Below are 26,103 nucleotides of genomic sequence, written 5' to 3'. Positions count from 1 at the left end.
GGCAATTGTCATGCGAATGTCTAGTAGCACACCGCAGGCATGACTTTAGCACTGCATTTTCTTGCCGGCGTGGACACTTGGCTGAGAGCCTGTTGGCAGCGGCGCGGTCAACGCGAGGGCTGTTTACTGCTCCGTGCAGCTCGTCCGGCGGGCCGGTTAACCTGACACATGGGTGGCGAAGTTTCAAATGATTCCTGAGCAAAGTCAAGTGTGTCCTGCCGATCCAATATGTCCATCACTTGTTGAAGGGAGGGATTCGCTAGTTTCAAAATCTGTTCCCATACAAAAACATCAGAAACGTTCTGTGCAATTGCATCATGTACTATAGTATCTGAATAAGGGAGTCCACATTGACACTCAAAAGCACAATCTCTAGTAAGGCCTTGCAAGGTGGCAACCCACTCCCTATTAGTCTGATCTGCCGTACGTTTTGTACGAAAAAAGGTATATCGTTTGGCAACTACATTGACTGATTCTTTGAAATATGCATCTAATGCAGACAAAATTTCGTCGTAGGACAGAGTTGCTACGTCGCGTCGGGAAATAATTTGACTATCACACGGCACATGTGCACCCCTATGGAGGACAACAAAAAAGGCTGCCGCTCGTTACCTTGAATTCTGTAGGCGGCGAGATGGAATCCAAATTGGCGTGACCACTCCGTCCAGCTTTCCAGTGCCGCATCAAAAGGACGAAAAGTTGGTGCAACTGCGTGTTGTGGCTGCGGTAGCGGTGGAGCGGCGGCTGCCACATCGTTTTGCATTTCACGTTGACCCTGGAAGAGCTGTCCAAGGGCATCCAGTAAGGCCTGCGTCTGCTGATTCTGTAAGCGATAAAATTTGAACAGTACATCTGGAGATGGTGGCGAAGCCATTACACAAGTAATTCAGGGCAGTATGGCGACGAGACAATACCGCGTTCGTAACGAATGTTGTGGGTTGGCAGGAGAGCCAACACCATGTTACTAGAGGAAGCCGAAAGGCACGCGTTTTAGCTCACGCTGGCTGGCGTGAGGTCTGGAACAGGACAAGGAAATTTGAATTTAGATAAAGGGACGTAGCTGGTGGAATACTTAACTGTAATCCATAAACGGTGAACGTCGCTGCTGACTGTACATTATTCACAATATCAGTTGTAACTGGTAATGGCACCTAGCTAGGTCGTAGCAAATGACGTCGCTGAAGGCTATGCTAACTACCGTCTCGGCAAATGAGAGCGTATTTTGTCAGTGAACCATCGCTAGCAAAATCGGTTGTACAAGTGGGCGAGTGCTAGGAAGTCTCTCTAGTCCTGCCGTGTGGCGGCGCTCGGTCTGCAATCACTGATAGTGGCGACACGCGGGTCCGACGTATACTAACGGACCGCGGCCGATTTAAAGGCTACCACCTAGCAAGTGTGGTGTCTGGCGGTGACACCACAGTTATTCTCCAGATTGCACACATATGTTTGTACATTGTTTGTTGTTTTAGATTAAAAACACCACTTTTGTTTACAAAGTTGGTGTGCATTTTGATTACGGAGCTTCTGTCTCTTGTATACATATTGTCCAAGCCACAAACTCTTTCTTCTTTTACTAGTACAGATTGATGTCTAAAACCTCGTATCGCCGATACGCTTAGCTGTTTTTGCCTTTCTGTACTTTTTCTAACCCTGGATTTGCGTTGTTTACTCTTCACACCAGGTTTGGAGTTCGAACGGAAGTTGTGTGTTTTTCTGACCCAACACAGCATTACTGCTTTTTTATCATCATTTATGAATTGTTTTTTTTTTTCTGTTTTTGGAAGTGGTAGTTTTCTTGCAAGGCGAGAACGTGTTTTTTGTTGTTTATCCTTCTGATTTGCACTCCAGCGTCTTGGTGGTAATTTTATATTACTGTTGATGTTGGCGTAAGTGTTCGGCAAGAGTTGAATGAATTGCCCCATACTTAAATGCTCTTACATGTTCTTTCACTTGTTATGAAATGTGTTCCTAGTTTGATCTATGTATCTTCCATCACATGTATTGCACTGCAGTTGATATATTCATGATTTCTGACATAAATCACTTCTTCCTATTGTTTTTGGGAAGTATTTGTGAAATGAATTGTGTTTGGTAGATTATTTTTATGCCTTGATTTTTGAAAATATTGGATATGTTGTGTGTGTACTTGTGGTTCTGTGTCATTATGCACCAAGAGCTGTTTTCTGTTTCTTTCTCACTTTGTGTTAGCCTATTCTTGTATTTTGTGTTCCTTTGTATGGTATTCTGTTCTTGTGTTATTGACTGCTGGATGTTCGCTCTTTACTGCTCCTCGATTTTATTGTCCATCTTTGTTACTAAGTTTTCTTTGTATCCATTGTTTGCGGCTGTTCTTATTATGGTACTTATTTCTGTTTGGTAGTTGTCTGTGTCTAATTGTGTTGTGTTCAGTCTGTGGAGCAGGTATCTAAGTGTTGCCTGCTTTTGAGAATTCGAATGTCGTGATGTCTAACGTATAACTGTGTCTGCTGTTGTCGGTTTTCGGTGTATGTAAAATGTGCGTTGGTTATTTACAATCTTTATGGTGATGCCTAAGAAATTTAACAGCCTATTTTGCTCTTTTTCTATTGTAAAATGTTTGTTATGATCAATTTCACTTCTTGCATGCAAACCAACTTACCTACTAGTAGGATGCATGGACCACTAAGAGGTGTTATGCGGATGTATTCAGAGTTGCAGTACGTGTCATGAAGTTCCCGGCACGTGAAAGCTAACTTAAATTTGCTGAAAAATCTCCTGCAAAGATGGAAGATAGTCTATCTGTATGAAGCAGTAACCCATAATGTTAATTCTGCATTTGCTTTCCAGTGACCTGGGCTCGCTTTAGCTATGAAGGTTGAGAAAGTAAAAATGACCACATAATCACGAAAGTTGACAAGCTAAAGACATATTTATCGATGTCTATTTTCAACTTTTAGCGGCACAAAAGATTTTTCAAAGGAGCTAGCAAAAAAAAGCTGGAATGAAGCGTATCGGGAAACCAATGTGAATATCAAATTCTCTAAATTCTCCACATTATTTAAATTGAACTTTGAAAAGGCATTTCCGAAAATATGCATGTCTATATCAACATCTCACAAAAACAGATGGACAACGGCAGGTATCCAGAAGTCGTCGCAGACACTTAAATATCTCAGTTCCATGAAAAACAGTCGCAGTGATCCATAATTCTTAAATTTCTATCATAGATACAAAAAGACCTTTAGGAATGTGCTGATTGCTCCAAAAAAGTGATTTAATGACAAAATAATTTACAGGGTGGTCCGTTGATAGTGACCAGACCAAATGTCTCACGAAATAAGCATCAAACGAAAAAACTACAAAGAACGAAACTCGTCTAGCTTGAAGGGGAAACGAGATGGCGCTATGGTTGGCCCGCTAGATGGCGACGCCATAGGTCGAACGGATATCAACTGCGTCTTTTAAAATAGGAACCCCCATTTTTTATTACATATTCGTGTAGTACGTAATGAAATATGAATGTTTTAGTTGGACCATTTTTTCGCTTTGTGATAGATGGCGCTGTAGTAGTCCTTTCTGTGGGGAAAGTTGAAGGATATTTGCTATCGTGATCCACCGACAACGCCTGACAACATGCGTCAGCGCATTGTCAATGCATGTGCGATCATTACCGAAGGCGAACCACTCACTGTTGAGAGGAATGTCGTTACACGTATTGCCAAATGCACTGAGGTTGACGGACATCATTTTGAGCATTTATTGCATTAATGTGGTATTTACAGGTAGTCATGCTATAACAGCATGTATTCTCAGAAATGATAAGTTCACAAAGGTATGTGTGTCACATTGGAACAACCGAAATCAAATGTTGACACGTACTTATGTTCTGTATTTCAATTTATAAAATCTACCTGTTACCAACTGTTCGTCTAAAATTGTGAGCCATATGTTTGTGACTATTACAGCGCCATCTATCAAAAAAGTGACAAAAGTGATCCAATTAAAACATTCGTATTTCTTTACGTACCACACGAGTATGTAATAAAAAATGGGGAATCCTATTTTTAAGAAAACGCAGTTGATATCCGTTTGACCTATGGCAGCGCCATCTAGCGGGCCAACCACAGCGCCATCTGGTTTCCCCCCTTCAAGCTAGACAAGTTTCGCTCTTTGTAGTTTTTTTCGTTAGACGATTATTTCGTGAGATATTTGGCCCGGTCACGGTCAGTGGACCACCCTGTACAGTCATCCTCATACTGAGAGTATGAAGTAAGCGAATCCTAAAAGTAGTACTATTTTTCCATCTTTAACTGCATTATTAGTCTTTTTACTGTCTGCCAAATTTCACTTTTTGCGTAGATGTCTCAAGATCTTTTTTCCCTCTCAGGTTGTTTTTTTTTATCTTAACCTCAGACTGTTTGTCATTTCCCTGCCGATGGTCATTACATTTTCACCTGGTTTCCTCCATTTTTCGTAGCCTCTAGATTGACCAAACTGCTTCATTTCTGATTCTAGTTTTCTCTTTATTTCATTCCAGCTCTTTGAATATCTAGTCTACAATGATTCTTCTACATACAGCAACGTTTACTTCTGTTGTTTTCTTTTTCATATATCGATTTTTAGTCATTTGCTGATTGTTTCACATATCAAGTTATATTTCACATCATTTCAGTGTGACATTTAAGGTTATTATTGCTTAGTAAAGCCTAAATTGGCAGGAAGATGACGGCGGTCTCAATATAGTTTATATTTTTTTATTTATGTTTTTAATACCCAAACCGCATTTTTTCCCATCTAAACCATGGTAACTGGTTTCGCTTGTTCCTTACACCAATCTCCATTCGTCCAAACCGCAAAAAAAGAGGTAATATGCAGAAGTAACTGTCATTAGCATTCGTATTGTTAAACAACAAGCGTACTACGTTATATAGGTATAAACTTCATCGTGCGCGAGACAAGTAACCATAATTTCGCAACATGACATTAGTAAGGAAGGCGAATGGCCAGTTGCATTACTAAAAATTGCAGTAGAAGCCCTTTATTTGCACCTGTACAGCAGATATTACAGTGCGAAGAGTATGCAAGGGTTAGAGGAGTTGCCAGGTGTTCCATACTTGGCTTACACAGGAGTGGCCCAGCTTGACGTATAAAATTGTCATCTTTTTAAAATTTGCACAAGTTGAAGAACATAAGTCAAACGCCAGAACACCTACCAGTCTGGCACGATACGTCGAAGGTAACTCGATAAGTTTGGCAAGGAGTTTTGCGAAGTGAAGTGGATGTGATTTTGGAGCCTGGGAGGCGAGGAGGTGCGGCAGGTGACAGCATTTCGGGTGATCGGATTTGGAAGAAGAGAGTGCATTTCTGGTTTTACGGTGCAAGCGGGAGCGCATTGTCGCTGTGCAGCGTAGTCTTATAAACAGGAAATGTGGAAAGGTACAAGGAAAAAGCAGAACTGATATTTAACCAAGAAATGCATACCTCGTTGGAAACAGTACACGAACATTTCGCTTTGATGGTGGTTGACCTTGAGCAACTTTCGAAATGGTAATGGTAGGGGCAAGATGGAGAAGGCAGTCAGTATAAGTAATTTTCTAGTGTGCTTAAGGTGACAATAAGTACAGGATATTTATGTGTTTCCTTTTTTAGTGTCCAGCGATTTCTGTTTGAGAAATATCTCGAGACATTTCATTTCAGCATTTCAAGGATGCTGAATAGAGTCGGACGCAGACTGAGTCACGACCATGCGTAAAAACCGTTCCAGCGCTCAGGATTAAAAGCACAGTGACGCTCACACAAATTATTTTATGGTGGTAGTAATTCACATGGTTAAGCCATGCTTATATTCTCTCTGATTAGAAGACCACAGACAACTATTAGTGGACATTAATACCCAGTTTGTGACCCTTCATCTTTATTATCGCTTGAGCTCCGCCGCGGACAAGACCAGTTTGAGAAGATTTTTCCACACAAGTGACAAACAATTCCCCCTTCCCCTTTCCCCACATTTCCCTGCCTCCCCCACCCCCTCGTCATATGCTAGTTGCTGCTCCTTCGGCTCTTCGTAAGATTTTTAAAATAATCGACATCTAGTTAGCACGGGAGTGAACCGTTTTCACTGCCAATTAGGCCACACCTCGTGTATGAAAGTTGCGCTACGGCCGCCTCCGCCGCCCCTCTTAGCCTGGCGCCCCAAGCGGTCTCCCCTGTCGCTTCGGTCTTAAGGTGACCCTGGCTGTGGTTACTTTCAGTGAGTTTTCTCAATTTTATTTATATCGATATAATATTTATTCCAGGCAAATGTGAAACGAACACTGAAAAACATTGAACACACACTCACAGACAAACAGAAATACTACTTAACACAGAAAAACCCACAAGCACCAACACTCCGCAGTCAACCGAAAGTACATAAAGACGGAATGCCAATGAGAGCTGTTATCAACTTCAAGAAAGCCCTAACATACCGCATAGCCAAACACCTCCAAAGTTAGTTACAAAACACTATAAAGTAGAAAACAACAGAAAAGTCATAAACACAGGGAACCTAATAGAAAACATACAGAACATACAGGTACCACACACAGCATCACTGATTTCATTCGATATAGAAAATATGTATACCTCCATCCCTATCACAGAAACAATAGAAATCATAGAACAAAATCTCTCATCCCACAGCAACCTCACCACAGACGCAATAAAAGAAATAACAGATATGCTCAGACTGACAACTGAACAAAACTACTTTCAGTTTGAGAATGAATGTTATCTACAAACTGATGGACTGCCCATGGGATCCCCAATATCAGGAACACTAGCAAACATTTTCATCAGTCACCTAGAAAATCAGATATTTGATAAGATAACCACAAATGAAAGTTTCAAAATCATATATTGGTACAGATACGTGCATGACATTATTTGTCTGGTAGATGCGCCAAGTGAAAAAATAGATGAACTCCATTCAGAAATAAACAAAGCTCATCAGAATATAAAATTCACACTTGAAAAAGAAAAAGAAAATCAAATAAATTTTCTTGACATTACAATTAAAAAAGAAAATGGTAAACATACATTTAACATCTTTAGAAAACCAACAGCCACAGACACAATAATTCATTCCACATCCAACCACCCCCACAGCCAGAAACGTGCAGCACTAAGACACATGTTACATAGATTAAACAGAATCCCACTCAGCAAGAGAAACTATGAACAAGAAATGAGTACAATCATACAAATAGCTAGGAACAACGGGTATGACACACATGTGGTACACAAGCTCAATCAAAAAATTAAAACACAAATAAAAAACAAACACAACAGTTCCACAGTACAAAAGAACTCATAAGCTGAAAACTTACAAACACACACAATGACAACACCACACAGAAAAGAACCAGATGGTACACCATGACCTACACACATAAACTAACACACAGAGTTGCAAACATCCTAAAGAGACAGGGCTTCAAAATAGCATATAAGCCTGGGCAAACCCTTCAATCACACCTAAGCCAGCCAGCTACCAAGAGGGACAAATTCCAACAATCAGGAATACATAAACTTGAATTCAAAGTTGTGATGCAGTATACATAGGGATGACATGCAGGAATTTTGAAACAAGATACAAAGAACATATCAGATGTTGGAAGTGTGAAACAAACCATTCCACATTTGCAGAGCATTTAAAACTCTACAACCATCATCCTACAAACATGGAACAAGAAATGAAAATAATGAGAATAAGCAACCATGACAAACATCTTATACAAATGCAAGAGAACTTCCACATCCAGAAAGTCATAGCAGAAAACAAACATGTGATAAATGAATCACAGCACACTCTCCCTACTACACTTAATAAAGGAAATGATAACATAAGAAAAAAATCTTCCCCACACCATCTGGAGACACACACAAATACACGGCCACAAAAGAAAATTATATAACACCAAAATACACACACACACACACACACACACAGCACAAAAAATATATATATCACACCAAAAAACACTCACACACACACACACACACACACACACACACACACACACACACACATACACATACACAAACGTACACACAAATGCATACACGAACAGACCACAGATACTTCAATAGTTACACTCATAAGTTTGGCAATAACATTCGATCTTTGGCAAAAACATTTGACAGTCGGCAACAGAAAACAAAACATTGCTTTAAAACAAGCGTTCAGTGCAGAGCGCTGTGGAATGTGGAAAAAACCGCAAATTGGCGTTCGTGAGGAGAAGAACAACACCAAAAACGCAACAGGAGCGTAATATGTAAGAAATTGTCCACGCAATCTGTAAGTACAGTTCAAAACATTACTACTTAATAGGAAATACCAACCACCAGAACTGTTTATAACCTATAGGCACAATGACAAAAATGTAAATAAAATAGCTAACATATGTACATATTCCAGGCCACTGATGATGCCTTGCAGAAAATAAAGGCGAAACGCGTATGGCATTAAAATAGTGTTTTATTCAGTTGCTGTCAGACGGTCCATAAGTAAAAATTATCAATATACCGTAATAGTTGTCTCAATGTCTATGGACGGATGGTTGCCCATCCTTCCTCGAGAATTGAAATCAGAGATGGTGGAGATGTTGCACACTGGAGGGAAGTCTACATTCTAACTCATCCCAGAGGTGTTTCATTGGATTGAGATAGGGACTCTGGGCAGGCCAGTCCATTTCAGTAATGTTATTGTACACAGCCCATTGCCTTACTGTTCCTCTATACTACGTAGTACACAGCGCTTTAAATTGTGTTCACATTCTTCTCCATGTAACGTTTATTGGGCGCAGCAAGGGGCCGACGCTCTAACCACGAAATGCCTCCTTACCATAACACCACCTGGTCCAGTCGTCACTGTTGGCAGTACGCATGACAGCACGTAACGCCCTCCACGCGTTAGCCAAACCCACACTCTCGTCAGACTACCACGGCGTACAGCGTGACTCATCACTCCAAATCACTCACTTCCAGTCATTCACTGTTTATTCCACATCGGCCTTCCTTAGCAATGTGTGGCTTATAAGGAGCTTCTTGACCGTTTAGCTCCGTATGCACAGTCACTGCACTAGCTGGACTGTCCGTAGTGCCAACTCACAAGTGGTTTTTTCCGCCTAGTTCATGCGACATTTGACAACTACCTTCAGTAATGCTCGACGCTCTTTGTCCGTTAGTACTACGGGCGTTCAATAAGTAATGCAACACACTTTTTTTCTCAAAGCAGGTTCGTTTTAATCCGGATTTTATTATACCGTATTATCCCCAGTCTTTTGGATACAAGTATCTGTTTTTCAAAATAACGTCCGATGAATGCGGCGGGCTGTCGCCACTTTACTAGGAAGGCCTGTATGTCCGCACGGTACCACTCAACTGGTCGATTTCGGAGCCAACGTCTTGTTGTACCAATAACCTCCCGATCTTACATTTACTGTTTGCCGCGGAGTGTAACCTTCATTGGGCCTAACAGATGGCTGTCAGAAGGAGGGAGATCCGGGTTGTAGGTCTGATGATGAATAACAGTCCTGTGAAGTTCTGTGTGTTCTCCTCGGGTGCGTAGGCATGTGTGTCGCCTTGCATTGTCCTGGAGAAGGAGAAGTTGGTTCACATTTTTGTGGCGACGAGGGAGGACACCAAACAGAACACCCCTTCAGAGTCCCAGAAAATCGTCGGTACATCTTTAAAGGCTGAGGATGCGACTTTTAACCTTTTCTTCGGAAGAGAGGTGATGCGGCGCCATACGATGGATTGCCGTTTTGAAACTTTCATATCAGCGCACACTCCGCTGCAGAGTGAAAATCTCATTCTGGATTGCCGTTTTGTTTCCGGTCCGCCTGTGACGATTTTCAACAAAAATATTGTAACCACCAGCCTCGTTACGCTCAAGTAATTCCGCATAGGTCGTAGTTCGTTGCTCTGTACGAAATTCTATTAGGTGACGAGGAACCCAGCGTGCACACGCTTTTCAGTACCCCAACTAGTGGACCAGTGTGTTTGCACTATCACACAGAAGTCCAGTTGACAGCGAGGTGCCTTTCTGTGATCCGTAGTTCACCTCAAATGCGACTATCCGAAAGTTTCAACATTGCACGAGTGATAGGTGTGTGCGGTCGGCCGGCACGCGGGATATCGGATAGGTCTGCGCGACCTGTCTGCGATGATGACAGATGCGTCGCTCAACGACTCACCGTGCTTTTGTTCACTGCCGGATCCCCGCAGATGTTCTACAAGTGCCAGTGTATATCTGTCATGCTCTGGTTTCCCACCAAAGGAACTCCATCACAGATCTCTACCTGAAATGCACCTCCGCTACATACACCACTTTGAAGGCTGCGTATGGTGCCTCCACCTATCGGAACTTCATGGAACTACAGGGGCTGAAGAGTGAGTATTGTACGGTCACCCATAATAAATTCCGCATTTGTTCAACCGAAACTGGCCGAGAAAAAAGATGTTGCGTTAGTTATTGAACACCCCCCCCCCCCCCCCTCTCCCGTACATCGGGTCTGCCTGGTCTTGATATAGCAGCGATCTTTGCTTCTCTTTTTGACTTGATAACTTGATAATCACATCACCAACAGTCGACTTCAACATCTTTAGCAGTGTTGAAATGTCATGGATGCAGTTTTTACTCACAAGGGAGAATGGCTCTGAGCACTATGGGACTTAACAGCTGTGGTCATCAGTCCCCTAGAACTCAGAACTACTTAAACCTAACTAACCTAAGGACATCACACACATCCATGCCCGAGGCAGGATTCGAAGCTGCGACCGTAGCAGTCGCGCGGTTCCGGACTGCGTGCCTAGAGCCGCGAGACCACGGCGGCCGGCGCCCCACTCACAAGGGAAATTCCCCATCACAACCCCTCAGATTTGGTGGTAAAATGACCTAATGGATAGCCCGTCAAAAACTGACCACACATCAAGCATGAAAACAGGAAGAAGGTGTACTGAACTGTAAAAAAAGAAACAAAATAGAAACAGTGGACGGTCCAAGCTTAAGATGAGCAATATGTAGCGAGATGCATGAATCACGGTGTTGTGGTTGTGTGGTCATGGTGTGGGACGGCAAGCTGGAAGATCCCTGTTCAAATCCCCTTGATGCCACCACATTTTTTTTTTTTTTTTTTTTTCAAATTGTAAACTGTCCGTGCTGTCGTTGACAAGTCTGTTCCCCTTTTGTAGTCTTGACAGTTGTCATACTATACAATGGTTGCAAAACACGAATCATATGGTAAGAATATATTACAATCGCATGGAAATGGTTCAAATGGCTCTGAGCACTATGGGACTCAACTGCTGTGGTCATAAGTCCCCTACAACTTAGAACTACTTAAACCGAATTAACCTAAGGACATCACACACATCCATGCCCGAGGCAGGATTCGAACCTGCGACCGTAGCGGTCGCGCGGTTCCAGACTGTAGCGCCTTTAACCGCTCGGCCACTCCGGCCGGCTCCCTCGCATGTAAATGCCATGAACAGCGAGAGAAGGCGAGATGCCACATAGACCTCTCACAGAAATGGAAACAAGAAGTAAACGGCTGTGAACTGCATTACAACAAAGGAATTCAAGAGTCAAAACTTCCAAAACGGAACGCAAAAGTCATAACATATTGTACTTATGTAAAACAAATAGGAGGTACGTACATCTGGAGGTCCCTTTGTTACAAATTGCTGTTACAAACGGACGTTACACGACAACACAAACTCAAATCTGAATACACCGAACAGACACGTCAATGACCAGACGGACAGTTCACAATTGTACGAAAAAAAAAATTTGCCACGAGGGAGCAGTCGAATACTGTAACCACATAACAACGACACCATTGCTGTTCCATCTTTGTCGAAGTTGCACATGTTAAGCTTCAGTCGTTCACTGTTTTTATTTTACTTCTTTCTTCGTAGTTCACTACACCGTCTTCCTGCTTCCATGCTTGATCTATGTTCAGTTTTTGAGGGGCTATCCACTGAAGTATCTTACCATAAATCTCATGGGGGTGGGATGAGGAATTTCGCTTGTAAGGTGACATCCAATGACTTGTCCACGTTCGAAGTCACTGACCTCTTCTCGCCCACCCACCCTGCTGTTCCTGCTTCTCTTCTCACAATACAACACTCCCCGCCAACTTTTATACTGGCGGGTCCGCCCCTCATGAAATCTAGCGGTCAGTTCTGTAGCGCATGCGGATGCACGGATATTTTTGATCAGATAGTGCACTTATGATGGTGACAATGGTATTGCCTAGAATAACAATATTATTTGCATAAAGTCACAACCGTAACATGCGGAGCCGCACCGGGTAGCCGTGCGGTCAGAGGCGCCTTGTTACCGTCCCCCCATCTGAGCTTCGAGTCCTCCCTCGGGCATGGATGTGTGTTCTCTTTGGCACAAGTTAGTTTAAGTTAGGTTAAGTAGTGTGTAATCTTAGAGATCGATGACCTCAGCAGTTTGGTCCCATAGAACTTACCACAAATTTCCATTTCCAAATATGTGGAGGCAGCCAACACTTTTGGTCTCTCAGGAGAAAATATAAGTTCAATCTCTCCCAATTTCACTTGGTTTTTACTCTGATTATCAAAACACTATAGGAGTACGTCTAGGATTTTCCGTTACCACGTGTGCTTCTACATGACCTGTCTAGCATCTTTGCTCATTACTGCACCACTCGTATTTAGTGGACTGTTGGCCATTAAACTTGAAATGCCGTGAAGGTGGAAATGAATGACAAATTGGAATGCAGGGCAGGTGAGAGCCAGGGAAAGTGGCTGGCCTAGCAATAGACTGAAACGCAACGAAACAGTGATTATAATCCGCATGTGTTGAAGTATCACAATGAATAGCTTAATTAGCTTAGAATCATATTATTTACTTAAACAATTCAGATTTCGCAAAATGGCCAATTTGCCCTGCATGAGCGGGCAAAGTGGCCATTTAACTTTCAATGCAAAAGTAAGGGTTAAAAACTGTTTTAACAAAGAACCATATATATGTGATTAAGAAACATGATAAAAATTCCGCTTCTTCAACTCCTGTACAAAGTTTGCGGACCCAGAGGGAGTACAACTGGCATTAAAGCCACTGGTCATCCGGCCTTGAATCTGATTTTTATTTTTTATTTTTTTCGTAGTACATGCTCTCTCTGTCTCCATCGCATGCTATGGCTGGGTTTCCTCCTCTTCGCAATTTCCTTTTTACTGCCTTTCTTATCTTCGTCGGCTTTCCGTTTCTCCTTTTTCTTCTCCTTCTTTGTTTACCGCTTGTTTTACTCTTTCCCCGTACACAAAGTGATCAGAAGCCACCACCGACATAGGCTCTTTGCCTCATTGACGTCATTATACAAAAACTGGGTATCCTCTTATAGCCTGACCGAACATCCAACAATTAAGGTAGGATTATGGGGTCACGATATGATACTTCCAACACAGTTTCATTAAAATAACGTAAGACACATTTATTCTCCACAAAGAATTCAGGAACTGACCACTTACCTTACACGAGGATAACTGAAATATACAAAAATATTTGTAACTCCGAGGAACGGCCCTTCAACTAGAATAAGTTAAAGCATTTCCCGGACATGGCAGCACCTTACAGCCCTCAGGACCCCAATGGCCACTTTGTCCGGCTCTCCTCTACTAACATCTTTCTATGTGCAAATTATTAAAGATTCAGAGCGTCCAAAAAGTCAGGTAGGTGTGAATACAGACTGTATATGAAGACAGAATTATGCGACGAGTTTATTATTCAGGAATCCCTACTGAATGTGTTTGGTTTGTGGTAAATCCTTGTGCGCTGTGTAGGAAGGCGAAATATCAAATAACATGTGTCGTTCTTCGACATTGGGATGCACGAGGTCTACATAAACTGCGGCGTATCGTTTCACAGTGTTGTTACGCACGTTCGTCGGTATCAAGAGAGTGTGATTCAGATATGAAATCGGTGGAATGAGGTGGGCCATACACAACGACTTGCAGGACCCAAGTGAATGCAATGAGACCAGAGCAGGGGAGGACAGATGTATTGGTCTCTTCACCATAACGGAACTAAGAGCCATGTAACGTACCTAGAGCCGGCCGAGGTGGCCGAGCGGTTCTAGGCGCTACAGCCTGGAACCGCGCAACCGCTACGCTCGCAGGTCCGAATCCTGCCTCGGGCATGGATGTGTTTGATGTCCTTAGGTTAGCTAGGTTTAAGTAGTTCTAAGTTCTAAGGGACTGATGACCTCAAAAGTTAAGTCCGATAGCGCTCAGAGTCATTTTTGAACGTACCTGGAGTAAAGAAATAGGCCTGTTTACAGCTACACGGACATCCACATGCACAGTGTTAGAACGTGTGGAGCGCCATGGGCTGTCAACACGGTGACTTTTTTTAATATAGGATGGGGTCCCTCCACGCCCACACCGACGTGGTGACCAAACCAAAAGTTCTACTGCCATCTCCGTATAACATGTTAGTTTTCTTATCAGGAGTCACAGTATGCGGGTTGTGATGTTGCCCATGCGTCTGGGTAGGATTACTCATTGACATGGTCCATCGGGAGACAGAGAGTGGACTAAAGCGATCGAAGGGTACCGGTTTGTAAGGGCAGAAGGAAAAAAGTGCCAAGGGAAAAAAGACCTCTGCGACAGTAGGATGGGAGGTAAGGGCAGTAGCGGCTCGCTAGCTGCGACAGTGCATGCAAGGTGAGGTTATGTTAGTGCGAGGTATCGTGCATCGTTACCTTTGTCGCTGTGGGCGCTCGTTGTAGATGGGTCAGTGCGGGCGCTGCAGCTGGGCTCCTGTGAATTCTCCTGGGCCTGCTGCCGCGGCTTCCTCCCTGTAACAGTCTTGAGGTCGTCATACGTCAGTGGGCGATCGGCCGTAGATCAGCGCAGAGTGTAGGGGGTGTGTGTGGCTGGTCTGCGTGTTGTGTACAGTACGGCTTCGCTGCGATTGCCTGTTCTTCGGCGGGTAGAGAATCTGGGGTTGCCATTACTGTTGTGTTAGCGTGCTACGGATCATAGATCTTTAGTTCCTTGCTATTAGTGTCTTTGGTCTATTATGTTTCCATCTGTGGTTGTGGTCGTAGTTCCCCAGAGGAAGAACAACCGGGTTATGCGAGTGTCTAGTGTTTGTTTACAGTCGTGTGGAGAGTTTTTGGAATACCTGCAAGAGGGTATCTAGCCGACATTCCCGGTGAAGGTCCGCGGTGCGTGTGTAACGCGGAGCATCGCTTATCGTTCTGAGTACTTTGTTCTGTGTGAGCTCCAGACGGCGCAGGCTTGTGGCAGAGCCTATCATCAGACGGGAGCAGCATACGTCATCAGAGGTCTAATAAGAGTGGTGTACTTGGACCTGGACACCCTCCTATTTAGTGTGCTACGACTGTTAAGCATAGGATGGAGTTGTTTGGGCCTCGCGTTTGTTTTGTTGGTCATGTGTTGAATTTGTCCCCCCCAACATTGTTTTCGGTCCAGCCAGACACCGAGGTATCTGACCTTCTCACGGAAACGTATTGAGCGTGCATGTTGTGTTGTTGGGTTGCGGTGTTTATGTTTGCGCAGTGGTTTCGGTCTTCTAGTGAACAGAACGGCTTCGCACTTGTCGACGTTACTCTAACACGCCATTTCACCAACCAAGGCTCTGCCGCTATGAGTGCAGTCTGTAGTCGTGAGTTAATGTTAGGCGGTTTCCAATCTTGCGCGAGGATAGCAGTGTCATGCGCGTAGATTGCCACCATCGTGTTGCTTATAGCTGGAAGGTCATTAATGTAGAGGTTTAACAGTATGGGCCCTAGGATTCTTCCTTGGGGTACTCCAGCCTGAGTACCATGCCATGTTGATTGTTTGCCCTGCACGTCTATGTTGAAACTCCCCTGTCCGTGAGATATGAGTACATGAGACGTACGAGCCCATCGGGGAATCTTTTGTCGCTGAGTTTGCGTATGAGGCCGTTGTGTCACAGACGGTCGAAGGCCTTTTCGATGTCCGGGAACACTGTCCCAGTTGCTTTGTTTGTGTAGTATCCGTGTGTTATGTATTCAGCGACGCTGAGGAGTTGTGTTGTCGAGTGGTGATTCCTGAAGCCGAATTGCTCCGGCCTCAGAGTGTCGGTTGTAATGCCGTGCCTAGCGAGTCGTTTTACTGTTACCTTCTCAACGACCTTGCTTAGCGCGCTCAGCAGACTGATGGGTTGGTAATACTTTGGGAGGGAGTGGTCTTTCCCCGGCTTCCTGAACATCAGGACCTTGGCAGTCTTCCAAAAGGCGGGGAAGTGTTGGTATTTAAGTATGGCATTCGTGATGTGTGTGAGGTATTCTACTGCTTTGTCCGTAAACTCCTGGAGGACACGGTTTTGAATGCCATCGTGACCAGGGGCCTTCCTAGCTGTGGTATGCATGATGACCCATTTGAATTCAGCTGTGCTAATCTGTCGGATGTCGTTGCACGATGGCTGGGCCAAGATGCGTGTTACCACGTGGTCGATCGCAAGTGTGAACGCTGGGTCTGAGGGATCCAGGTTCGGTGTGAATGACGCTGCAAGTGTGAGGGCCATCAGTTCCACTTTTTCTACCACAGAATATGCCGGTCTGTCGGGCCCTTGTAGCGTGGGTGTGTAAAGTTTCTCCCTGGTGAAGTGATGGGCCAACTTCCACATGCCAGGTCGCGTGGTGTCCAGCCCTTCGAGTTTCTGGTTCCACTATTGTGTTTTAAATGTCTGGATTTTGTCCCGGATTATTCCCTGGAGCCTGTTCGTGTGCTGTTTGAAGTGCTGGCGCCTGGTACCCTGCCAATGTCTCTGCAAGCGGTTCCTAACTCAGATAAGGCCCAGGATTTCTTGGGGCAGGGCAGCACTGTGTTGTTGTGGTGTGCGGTTTGGTATGGTGTGGGTTATTGCGTCTTGGACGGCGTTTGTAGGATTTCGTGGGCCATGTCTATCACGTCTGGCCTGCGATCCCTACGGTAGGGAATGTGCGACGGTTCGGTCGGCGCTAGTGTGATGTAGTTTCGCCCTAGTTCGTGTTCGTATAGTTTCTGGCCGTTGGAGTTTCGTGTATGTGAGTTCCAGTAAGTGTGTTTTGCGTTAAAGCCTCCAGTGGCGATTGCGCTCGGTGATATGTAGAGTATAGTGCTGATGTCGCGTGTCTTGATGTTCTTAGGCCTGTTGTATACTGACACCAGTGTAGTGTAGGCTCCGTTGAACTTGACCCTGACGGCGGTTGCCTCTAACTTTTCAAGGTCATGGAGCATTATGTGTGTTCAATGTCTTTGTGTATGATGATAGCTGTTTCACCGAAACCGAAGCGCGGTGACCATTTTTCCGACATCCCTTGACATAACAGCTGGGAGGGCTTCGCCGACCTTAGTGGGCTCAACAGTGCTGAAAATATAGCCGTAGGTAGAGGCTCTGAAGATAACTAACGCTACCTGATCGTATTCGGTACCGCAGCACCTGGGTGAAAGTAGAGGATCACCACCAACTAAAGAAATGGTCGCAGCGCCCTCATATGACCTCACAAGTGGGTTCGGTGAGGCGCTGCACTGTCATAATCGAGGAGCATTCCCTGTAGTTTTTCTCAAACGATTTTACAAGATCTATTCGGCGAAAGCTTTTGATTTCTACTTTACTTGTACCTTTGTATGTCAACTTCATGTTAAACTGTCCAGCATTTCTTTAATGGTTGTAGTTATTATGATATTTCCCATACAAGCACGAAATTAGAAATATTTGTAGTGCAAAATAAGTGTCGCTATGAATTTGCAACTAGTGCATATCAGCTACACTTCATAGCAAATTCATAGCAGCCCCTAGGTTTCATTGCAAGTTTTCGAATTTCGTGCTAATCTGTGAAATATCACAATAATTATGACCATTAACACCGTGGTGGGCACTTCGCTGTGAAGCTGACGTATAAAGTATCAAGTAACGTGGAAATTATTATCCAACAGAGCCTGTAAAAACACAGAAATATATGGTACAAAATTTTGAACTTTTCTTTACACTTGGGAGGCGATCAGCGTCTTCCTCCCGTCTCGAGAAAATTAACTTTATGTACTGCACGAGACGAGACATTCATAACAACCCTCATATCACCTTAATCATTTGAGATATCGAAACAAGATTTTGGCAAATGATAGCATACAAAGAAGAGTTTTTTGCCATATGGCTAACATATTGACCTTCCCTATCTACGGTGATGTAGTAGAAGCCTTAATTTTTGCTTTAATTTTCCAAACTATTGCTGTTAACAGTTATCGAAAGCTAATGAAAAGAGATTGCATTAATACCACAAACATGAAATTTCTTCTCTCATCTCACTGTAAACTGACACAACAGGGTTTCCCAAAAGCTGTTAATCGCTCTGGTAGCTAACTGCTCGTTTAATAAGACAGTCTGTTTCAGGGGTCCGTCACAATAACCACTGCGAGGTGAGTCTTTGCAAATTATACTGTGTTTTGGCAAAAGAAGCTAAGACTGCACTCAGATGATGACCCCCTCCCAATTTTAAAGATAAATTCAAAATGTTAGCAACATTTCATACGCTACAATATATGGTCAAATATACATCAAACACAAATCCATAGCAACTCCTAGGTTTCATTGCAAGTTTTCGAATTTCATGCTTATGTGTGAAATATCGCAATAACTATGACCATTAACGATGTCATGGGCACTTCGCTGTGAAGCTGACATATAAAGTAACAAGTAACGTGGAAATCAAATTTATTATCCAGCATATCCTGATTGCGCGGCGTGCCCCTTGATTCTGGGGGATCAGTTCCTTCCCAAAACTGGCCTGCGCTGCATGACGTTCTTTAGGGGTGGTGGTAAGATGATATTGGGTACATAGTAAGACTACCTATGATTCACACAGCGGGCAATTTGGTCAATAGCCACTACATTTCCTACGTGTTAATGATGCTAGCTCTTCTCTTTCCTCCAGGTCCCTGTGATTCTAGCACGATAACGGAAGATTACGCCTTGTCCGTGCTCTAATGATGTGCACTGACTGTTGATCTGGCCACCTCGATCTATGGAGCTTTCATCCACTGAAAACATCTGGTCGCTGGTTGCCAAAGGATTGGCTCATCACCACTTGTCAGCCACTGCGGTTAGTGAGCTCTAGCACAAAGTGGAAGCAGCACGGGGCGGTTTACATAACGAAAACTACACCAGTTACTTATTTTTTTCTGCTCGGCACAACGCGTTTCGAGAATTTATTCTCATTCTTCAAGGGCATTTGTGCTTTTGTTTATATGATTTTGTTTCGTGATGTTTGAATGTCCGATTTTCTGCCTTTCGTTTCGATGTTAGGCTGGGATCGGAAAATTGGACGAAGGAATTTGACGGTTTTTAAAATGCTACTATTAGAAATTGTACTTTTTGTTTGTTTACTTACAGCTTTTGTGCTTCCTACATTATACAGAATATTACACACGTGCTATTCATAATTTATAATGTTTGTTTACAAAAATTGCTACAAAGATATGACATATGACACTATAGCTTCACAAAAAGTTTGTACACAGTCACAGTTGTTATAGTGTTTCTGATTACAATTAGTATGTAATGAAATGTATTTTTGTGTGATACAAAAATCATTTAGTCCGGTTTTTCTGATTGCAGTCTAACTTCGAAAAGAAGGAATAGAGGTAGAAAATCACACACGAAAACATCGCCAAGCATATCTACGCAATCCAATTCACAAATCCACTTGAAAATGAGGTCAATTCCCGAAAAACGTTGTGCTAAACTTCAAAAACTAAGTAACTGGCACATTTTCATTATTTAAATCATGAATGACACAGTTTGAGACTTTTCCAAACATCTAATATTATGAGCAAAATCAAGCATGCGACGACATAGCCGCCTCTGTGACCAAAGAGCAGTTTGACTCGGTGCGTGGCCGTAGTCGGTGCCGGAGGTGGCAGCTGGATGTACTGAACTTGTTAGCCAGTACAGCCACAATTTTAAGTAAGTGTTGTTCTTATTACAATGTATATGGAAGAACAAAATTTCATTACTTACAGTACTTGCTGAAGTTGCAATTTTAATGGCCACAAGTGTGCTACTTACTGTTATCCGTAGAATATTTCTCTTTTCTCCCTAAAAGTTCTTTCCGATAGTTCCTACGTCTTCCATTAATTTTATTCCCACTTTGTTGTTTTCCTACTTTTTCTCAATTGACTGAGTTCATAATAGGAAGGCTGACGCATCCGAAAGGTATTAATTGCACATATAATGTTTCTGTCATTTTTCTTATAACTGTCATGTATCCCTCTTTATCCCTAAGTTTTTATTCACAATTTTTTTTCACTTTTTGGACAGTTAACCTGCTCCGTAACGAGAAAACATACTCTCAATTATACGACAGTTTTGAAATAATTAAGTACATGGTTTGTGTCAGAAGACATTTTACGGACAGTTCTTGTACAGTACATGTAAATCGGTCATGTTTCTGCCTCATATCATTGTAGTAGCACGAAAGAAATAACCACGGTGAAAATAGATGTAGGAAATCAGAAGTGATGTGTAGCAGTTTAGAGTCAAGGAGAATGAATACTAGAGACAGACACGTTTGACATATGTGCACGCATTTAGGACCTTTTTACTTATTTGTAGGGTCATTATTACACTGCCAAAAACCTTCGGTAGAACGTGTGCAAGACTAGGACCAGACATCAACTTCGTTTTTTTTTTTGTTTTTTTTTCATCTACTTGCATGACTTGTGTTCCACCATCAGTCATCTTTAACAGATGTTGACAAAACTGTGACAGCGCTCTCTCTTTCATAATAGGTTTATTAGACACGTTCCAGTAAACAATAATCCGTTTATAAAGCATATTTTACCTAAGAATGTTATGCGTTGTGGTCTTTCAGACCAGTCTGATGCAGCTCACTGCTATAGTATTCTGAAAGTTCTTCGTCTCGGCGTAACTATTTGTTCATACATCCATTAGAATCTGCGTCTTCCTCCACTTTTGTCCATTACATAGTCTATTCTCTGATGGCTTAGAAAGTTACCTATCAGATCCGTGCCTTGATTTAGTCAAGTTGTACCGTAAATTTCTTTTCTCCTCGATTCGATTCACGGACTTCTTTAGGTATCAGATTTACTCACCTAATCATCAGCGTTCTACTGTAACACCACAATTCAAAACATTCGTTTTTCTTCACTTTGGTGCTGTTTCTCGCCCATATTTCACTTCAAATAACGCTACTTGCAAGTTAAATATCTTTTGTAAAGCCTCTCTAACGCTTAAATTAGCGTTCATAAGCGATCGTCTTGAACGACATACATTCTAGAAACAGAGAAAAAAACCGACGCGCCACGAAGGAATTGTCCGAATGAAACGAAAATCGGTAGTTGTGACATGTACAAACAAACAAATGATTACAGGTTCAGGAAAAATTGTATGATTTATTCCACAGAAGGAGTTTAAGAAATTGAGCAAGTCAATAACGCCTTGGTTGAGCTGTGCGCTTTATGCAAACAGATGTTCGGATCGGCATTGAACGATAAAGTTGTTACATGTACTGTTGAGGAATATCGTTCCAAATTCTGTCCATTTGGCACGTTATATCGTCAAACTCTCGAAGTGGTATGAGGGCGCAGACCATAATAATCCAGACGTTCTCAATTGGCGAGAGGTCCGGCGACTTTGCTGGTCAAGTTGGGGTGTGACAGGACAAGCAAAGCAGTAGAAACTCTTGCCATCTGCGGGCGGGTATTATCTTGCTAAAAGCATGCCCATGGTGGCTTGGCAGAAAGGGGAACAAAACGGGGCACAGGATAACGTCTACATACCGTTGTGCTGTAATGGTGCTCCAGATGAGAAACAAGGGGGTCCTGCTATGAAAAGAAACAGCGCCCAGAAAATCACTCGTGCACGTCGGGCCGTATGGCAGGTGACAGTCCGGGCGGTACCCGACCGCAGTCGGAGGCATCTCCGGGACTCGTCACTGAAGACAGTTCTACTCCCGTCAATCAGATACCAGGCCAAAGAGGTGCGTGGAGACGCCCCGGAGTTCACGTTTGTGTCGTCACTGAGAATCGGAAGTTCAATGAGGCTTTTTGCGGATGATGCTGTGGTACATCTAGAGGTTGCAACAATGGTAAATTGAACTGAAATGCAGGAGGATCTGCAGCGAATTGACGCATGGTGCAGGGAATGGCAATTGAATCTCAATGTAGACATGTGTAATGTGCTGCGGATACATAGAAAGAAAGATCCCTTATCATTTAGCTACAGTACAGCAGGTTAGCAACTGGAAGCAGTTAATTCCATAAATTATCTGGGAGTACGGATTAGGAGTGATTTAAAATGGAATAATCATATAAAGTTGATTGTCGGTAAAGCAGATGCCAGACTGAGATTCATTGGAAGAATCCTAAGGAAATGCAATCCGAAAACAAAGGAAGTTGGTTACAGTACACTTCTTCGCCCACTGCTTGAATACTGCTCAGCAGTGTGGGATCCGTACCAGATAGGGTTGATAGAAGAGATAGAGAAGATCCAACGGAGAGCAGCGCGCTTCGTTACAGGATCAGTCAGTAATCGCGAAAGCGTTACGGAGATGATAGAAAAACTCCAGTGGAAGACACTGCAGGAGAGACGCTCAGTAGCTCGGTACGGGTTTTTGGTGAAGTTTCGAGAACGTACCTTCACCGAGGAGTCAAGCAGTACATTGCTCCTTCCTACGTATATCTCGCGAAGAGACCATGAGGATAAAATCAGAGAGATTAGAGCCCACACAGAGGCATACCGACAATCTTTCTTTCCACGAACAATACGAGACTGGAATACGAGGGCAGTTCAATAAGTAATGCAACACATTTTTTTTCTGAAACAGGGGTTGTTTTATTCAGCATTGAAATACACCAGGTTATTCCCCAATCTTTTAGCTACACAACACTATTTTTCAACGTAATCTCCATTCGATGCTACGGCCTTACGCCACCTTGAAATGAGGGCCTGTATGCCTGCACGGTACCATTCCACTGGTCGATGTCGGAGCCAACGTCGTACTGCATCAATAACTTCTTCATCATCCGCGTAGTGCCTCCCACGGATTGCGTCCTTCATTGGGCCAAACATATGGAAATCCGAGATCGGGGCTGTAGGGTGCATGAGGAAGAACAGTCCACTGAAGTTTTGTGAGCTCCTCTCGGGTGCGAAGACTTGTGTGAGGTCTTGCGTTGTCATGAAGAAGGAGAAGTTCGTTCAGATTTTTGTGCCTACGAACACGCTGAAGTCGTTTCTTCAATTTCTGAAGAGTAGCACAAACACTTCAGAGTTGATCGTTTGACCATGGGGAAGGACATCGAACAGAATAACCCCTTCAGCGTCCCAGAAGACTGTAACCATGACTTTACCGGCTGAGGGTATGGCTTTAAACTTTTTCTTGGTAGGGGAGTGGGTGTGGCGCCACTCCATTGATTGCCGTTTTGTTTCAGGTTCGAAGTGATGAACCCATGTTTCATCGCCTGTAACAATCTTTGACAAGAAATTGTCACCCTCAGCCACATGACGAGCAAGCAATTCCGCACAGATGGTTCTCCTTTGCTCTTTATGGTGTTCGGTTAGACAACGAGGGACCCAACGGGAACAAACCTTTGAATATCCCAACTGGTGAACAATTGTGACAGCACTACCAACAGAGATGTCAAGTTGAGCACTGAGTTGTTTGATGGTGATCCGTCGATCATCTCGAACAAGTGTGTTCGCACGCTCCGCCATTGCAGGAGTCACAGCTGTGCACGGCCGGCCCGCACGCGGGAGGTCAGACAGTCTTGCTTGACCTTACGGCGATGATGACACACGCTTTGCCCGGCGACTCACCGTGCTTTTGTCCACTGTCAGATCACCGTAGACATTCTGCAAGCGCCTATGAATATCTGAGATGCCCTGATTTTCCGCCAAAAGAAACTCGATCTCTGCCCGTTGTTTGCAACGCACATCCGTTACAGACGCCATTTTAACAGCTCCGTACAGCGCTGCCACCTGTCGGAAGTCAATGAAACTATACGAGACGAAGCGGGAATGTTTGAAAATATTCCACAAGAAATTTCCGGTTTTTTCAACCAAAATTGGCCGAGAAAAAAAATGTGTTGCATTACGTATTGAACTGCCCTCGTAGAAAGGAGAACCGATAGAGGTACTCAAGGTACACTCCGCCACACGCCGTGAGGTGGCTTGCGGAGTATGGATGTAGATGTAGATGTAGTTGTAGATGTAGATGTAGATGTAGTCAAGTTTCCATCGCATTCCTGTGATGAATTACACCTGTATATATTACATCCGTAAAAAAGCATACGCATATCGGGCAACATTCCGCAGCAGGGAATCTGCAGAGCTAAACGGCCATTTAAAGCGACGGTTTGTGGGAGTTTACAGATCTGGGTCAGATGCCGTGTGTACGATGTGCCGGCACGTGTTGTGAGGTGTGCAGGTGCTGTCTGGTTTCGCGGCCGAGTGGGCGTGCGCCCCGTGTGTCGGCGGCGGCGCGCTTTTTGTAGTCGTGGCGCGACAGAGTGCCAGCGCCGGCACGGAAAACAGCGCTTTTGTTCCCATTAATTGAGTATCGAACGACAGGCGAGGTTTTTGGGCAGCTCGCCGCGTCCAGATATTGCACCAGATAGGTTCGTCTCCGCGTTCTCTGTGCAGCTAGCGAGAAATCAGCTCCGCTGCGCCGTATTTGATTCTCATGGGCATCACCGACTACTGCGCATTCACGGTCCGATAAGCTTTCGCTATCGAAAAATTGACTGCTACGATACACGAGCGGCAAGGAGAAAGTCAGTATTCACCGACGTTTCCGTCACACAGTAACATTCATCGAAGGTTGCCAGCGAAAAAGAGGTGAACACTACCGAATACAGTAGCCGACGCTACTCTTCGTTTTTTATTCGAAAGAAAACATGAAGTCACTATCGACATTTCTATATTATTGTGCATTCATTACACTTTACTCAGAACGACCACGGAAAGGACTGCAAATATCTGCAGTCCGGTTGCTTTGTTGTTACAAACTCTTCTTCTTAATGGTTCAAATGGCTCTGAGCACTACAGGGCTCAACTGCTGTGGTCATAAGTCCCCTAGAACTTAGAGCTACTTAAACCTAACTAACCTAAGGACATCACACACATCCATGCCCGAGGCAGGATTCGAACCTGCGACCGTAGCGGTCGTGCGGTTCCAGACTGTAGCGCCTATAACCGCTCGGCCACTCCGGCCGGCTCCTTCTTCTTAATGATTTTAATACGTACGTCATAGGCGTAAATGTTTCTGAATCATCAATTCAATAATTTATGAGTACAATGAATGTCAGAAACTGATCACAGAAGAATGAAAAGACTAAGCTGTACCGTCGCATTTATGTGGCCAGCCATCAAAATGCTGAATTACCACCTTTCGCAGCGCGGACAACTGCGAGACATGCAGGAAGAATGTCAGTGAGGATGTCGAAGGTACTGCCAGGGATGAAGGTCCACGCAGACTCTAGTACCGCGGCAAGCTGCGCTAAGTTTCTCGGTTGAGAATCCTTGGCGCAAACAGCCCTGTCGAGGTAGTCCCATAGATTCTCGATTTGGGTTTCAATCCGGGGAGTTTGGTGCCAGAGGAGTACGGTAAACTCAACCTAGTGCTTTGGTTGACGAGCTGCAGCTATCTAGAAAGAAATTAGAATTGTATTAATACCTTCATCTGCTAACGGGCGTTGATATACAGGGTGAGTCACCTAACATTACCGCTAGATATATTTCGTAAACCACATCAAATACTGACGAATCGATTCCACAGACCGAACGTGAGGAGAGGGGCTAGTGTAATTGGTAAATACAAACCGTAAAAAAATGCACGGAAGTATGTTTTTTAAAACAAACCTAGGTTTTTTTTAAATGGAGCCCCGTTAATTTTGTTAGCAAATCTGAACATATAAACAAATACGTAATCAGTGCCGTTTGTTGCACTGTAAAATGTTAATTACATCCGGAGATATTGTAAACTAAAGTTGACGCTTGAGTACCAGTCCTCCGCTGTTCGATCGTGTGTATCGGAGAGCACCGAATTACGTAGGGATCCA

This window comes from Schistocerca cancellata, chromosome 3, assembly GCF_023864275.1.
Source record: "Schistocerca cancellata isolate TAMUIC-IGC-003103 chromosome 3, iqSchCanc2.1, whole genome shotgun sequence".
Lineage (NCBI taxonomy): Eukaryota > Metazoa > Arthropoda > Insecta > Orthoptera > Acrididae > Schistocerca > Schistocerca cancellata.
The sequence above is the reverse complement of the archived record's forward strand: the minus strand, read 5'-3'. Positions refer to the sequence as shown.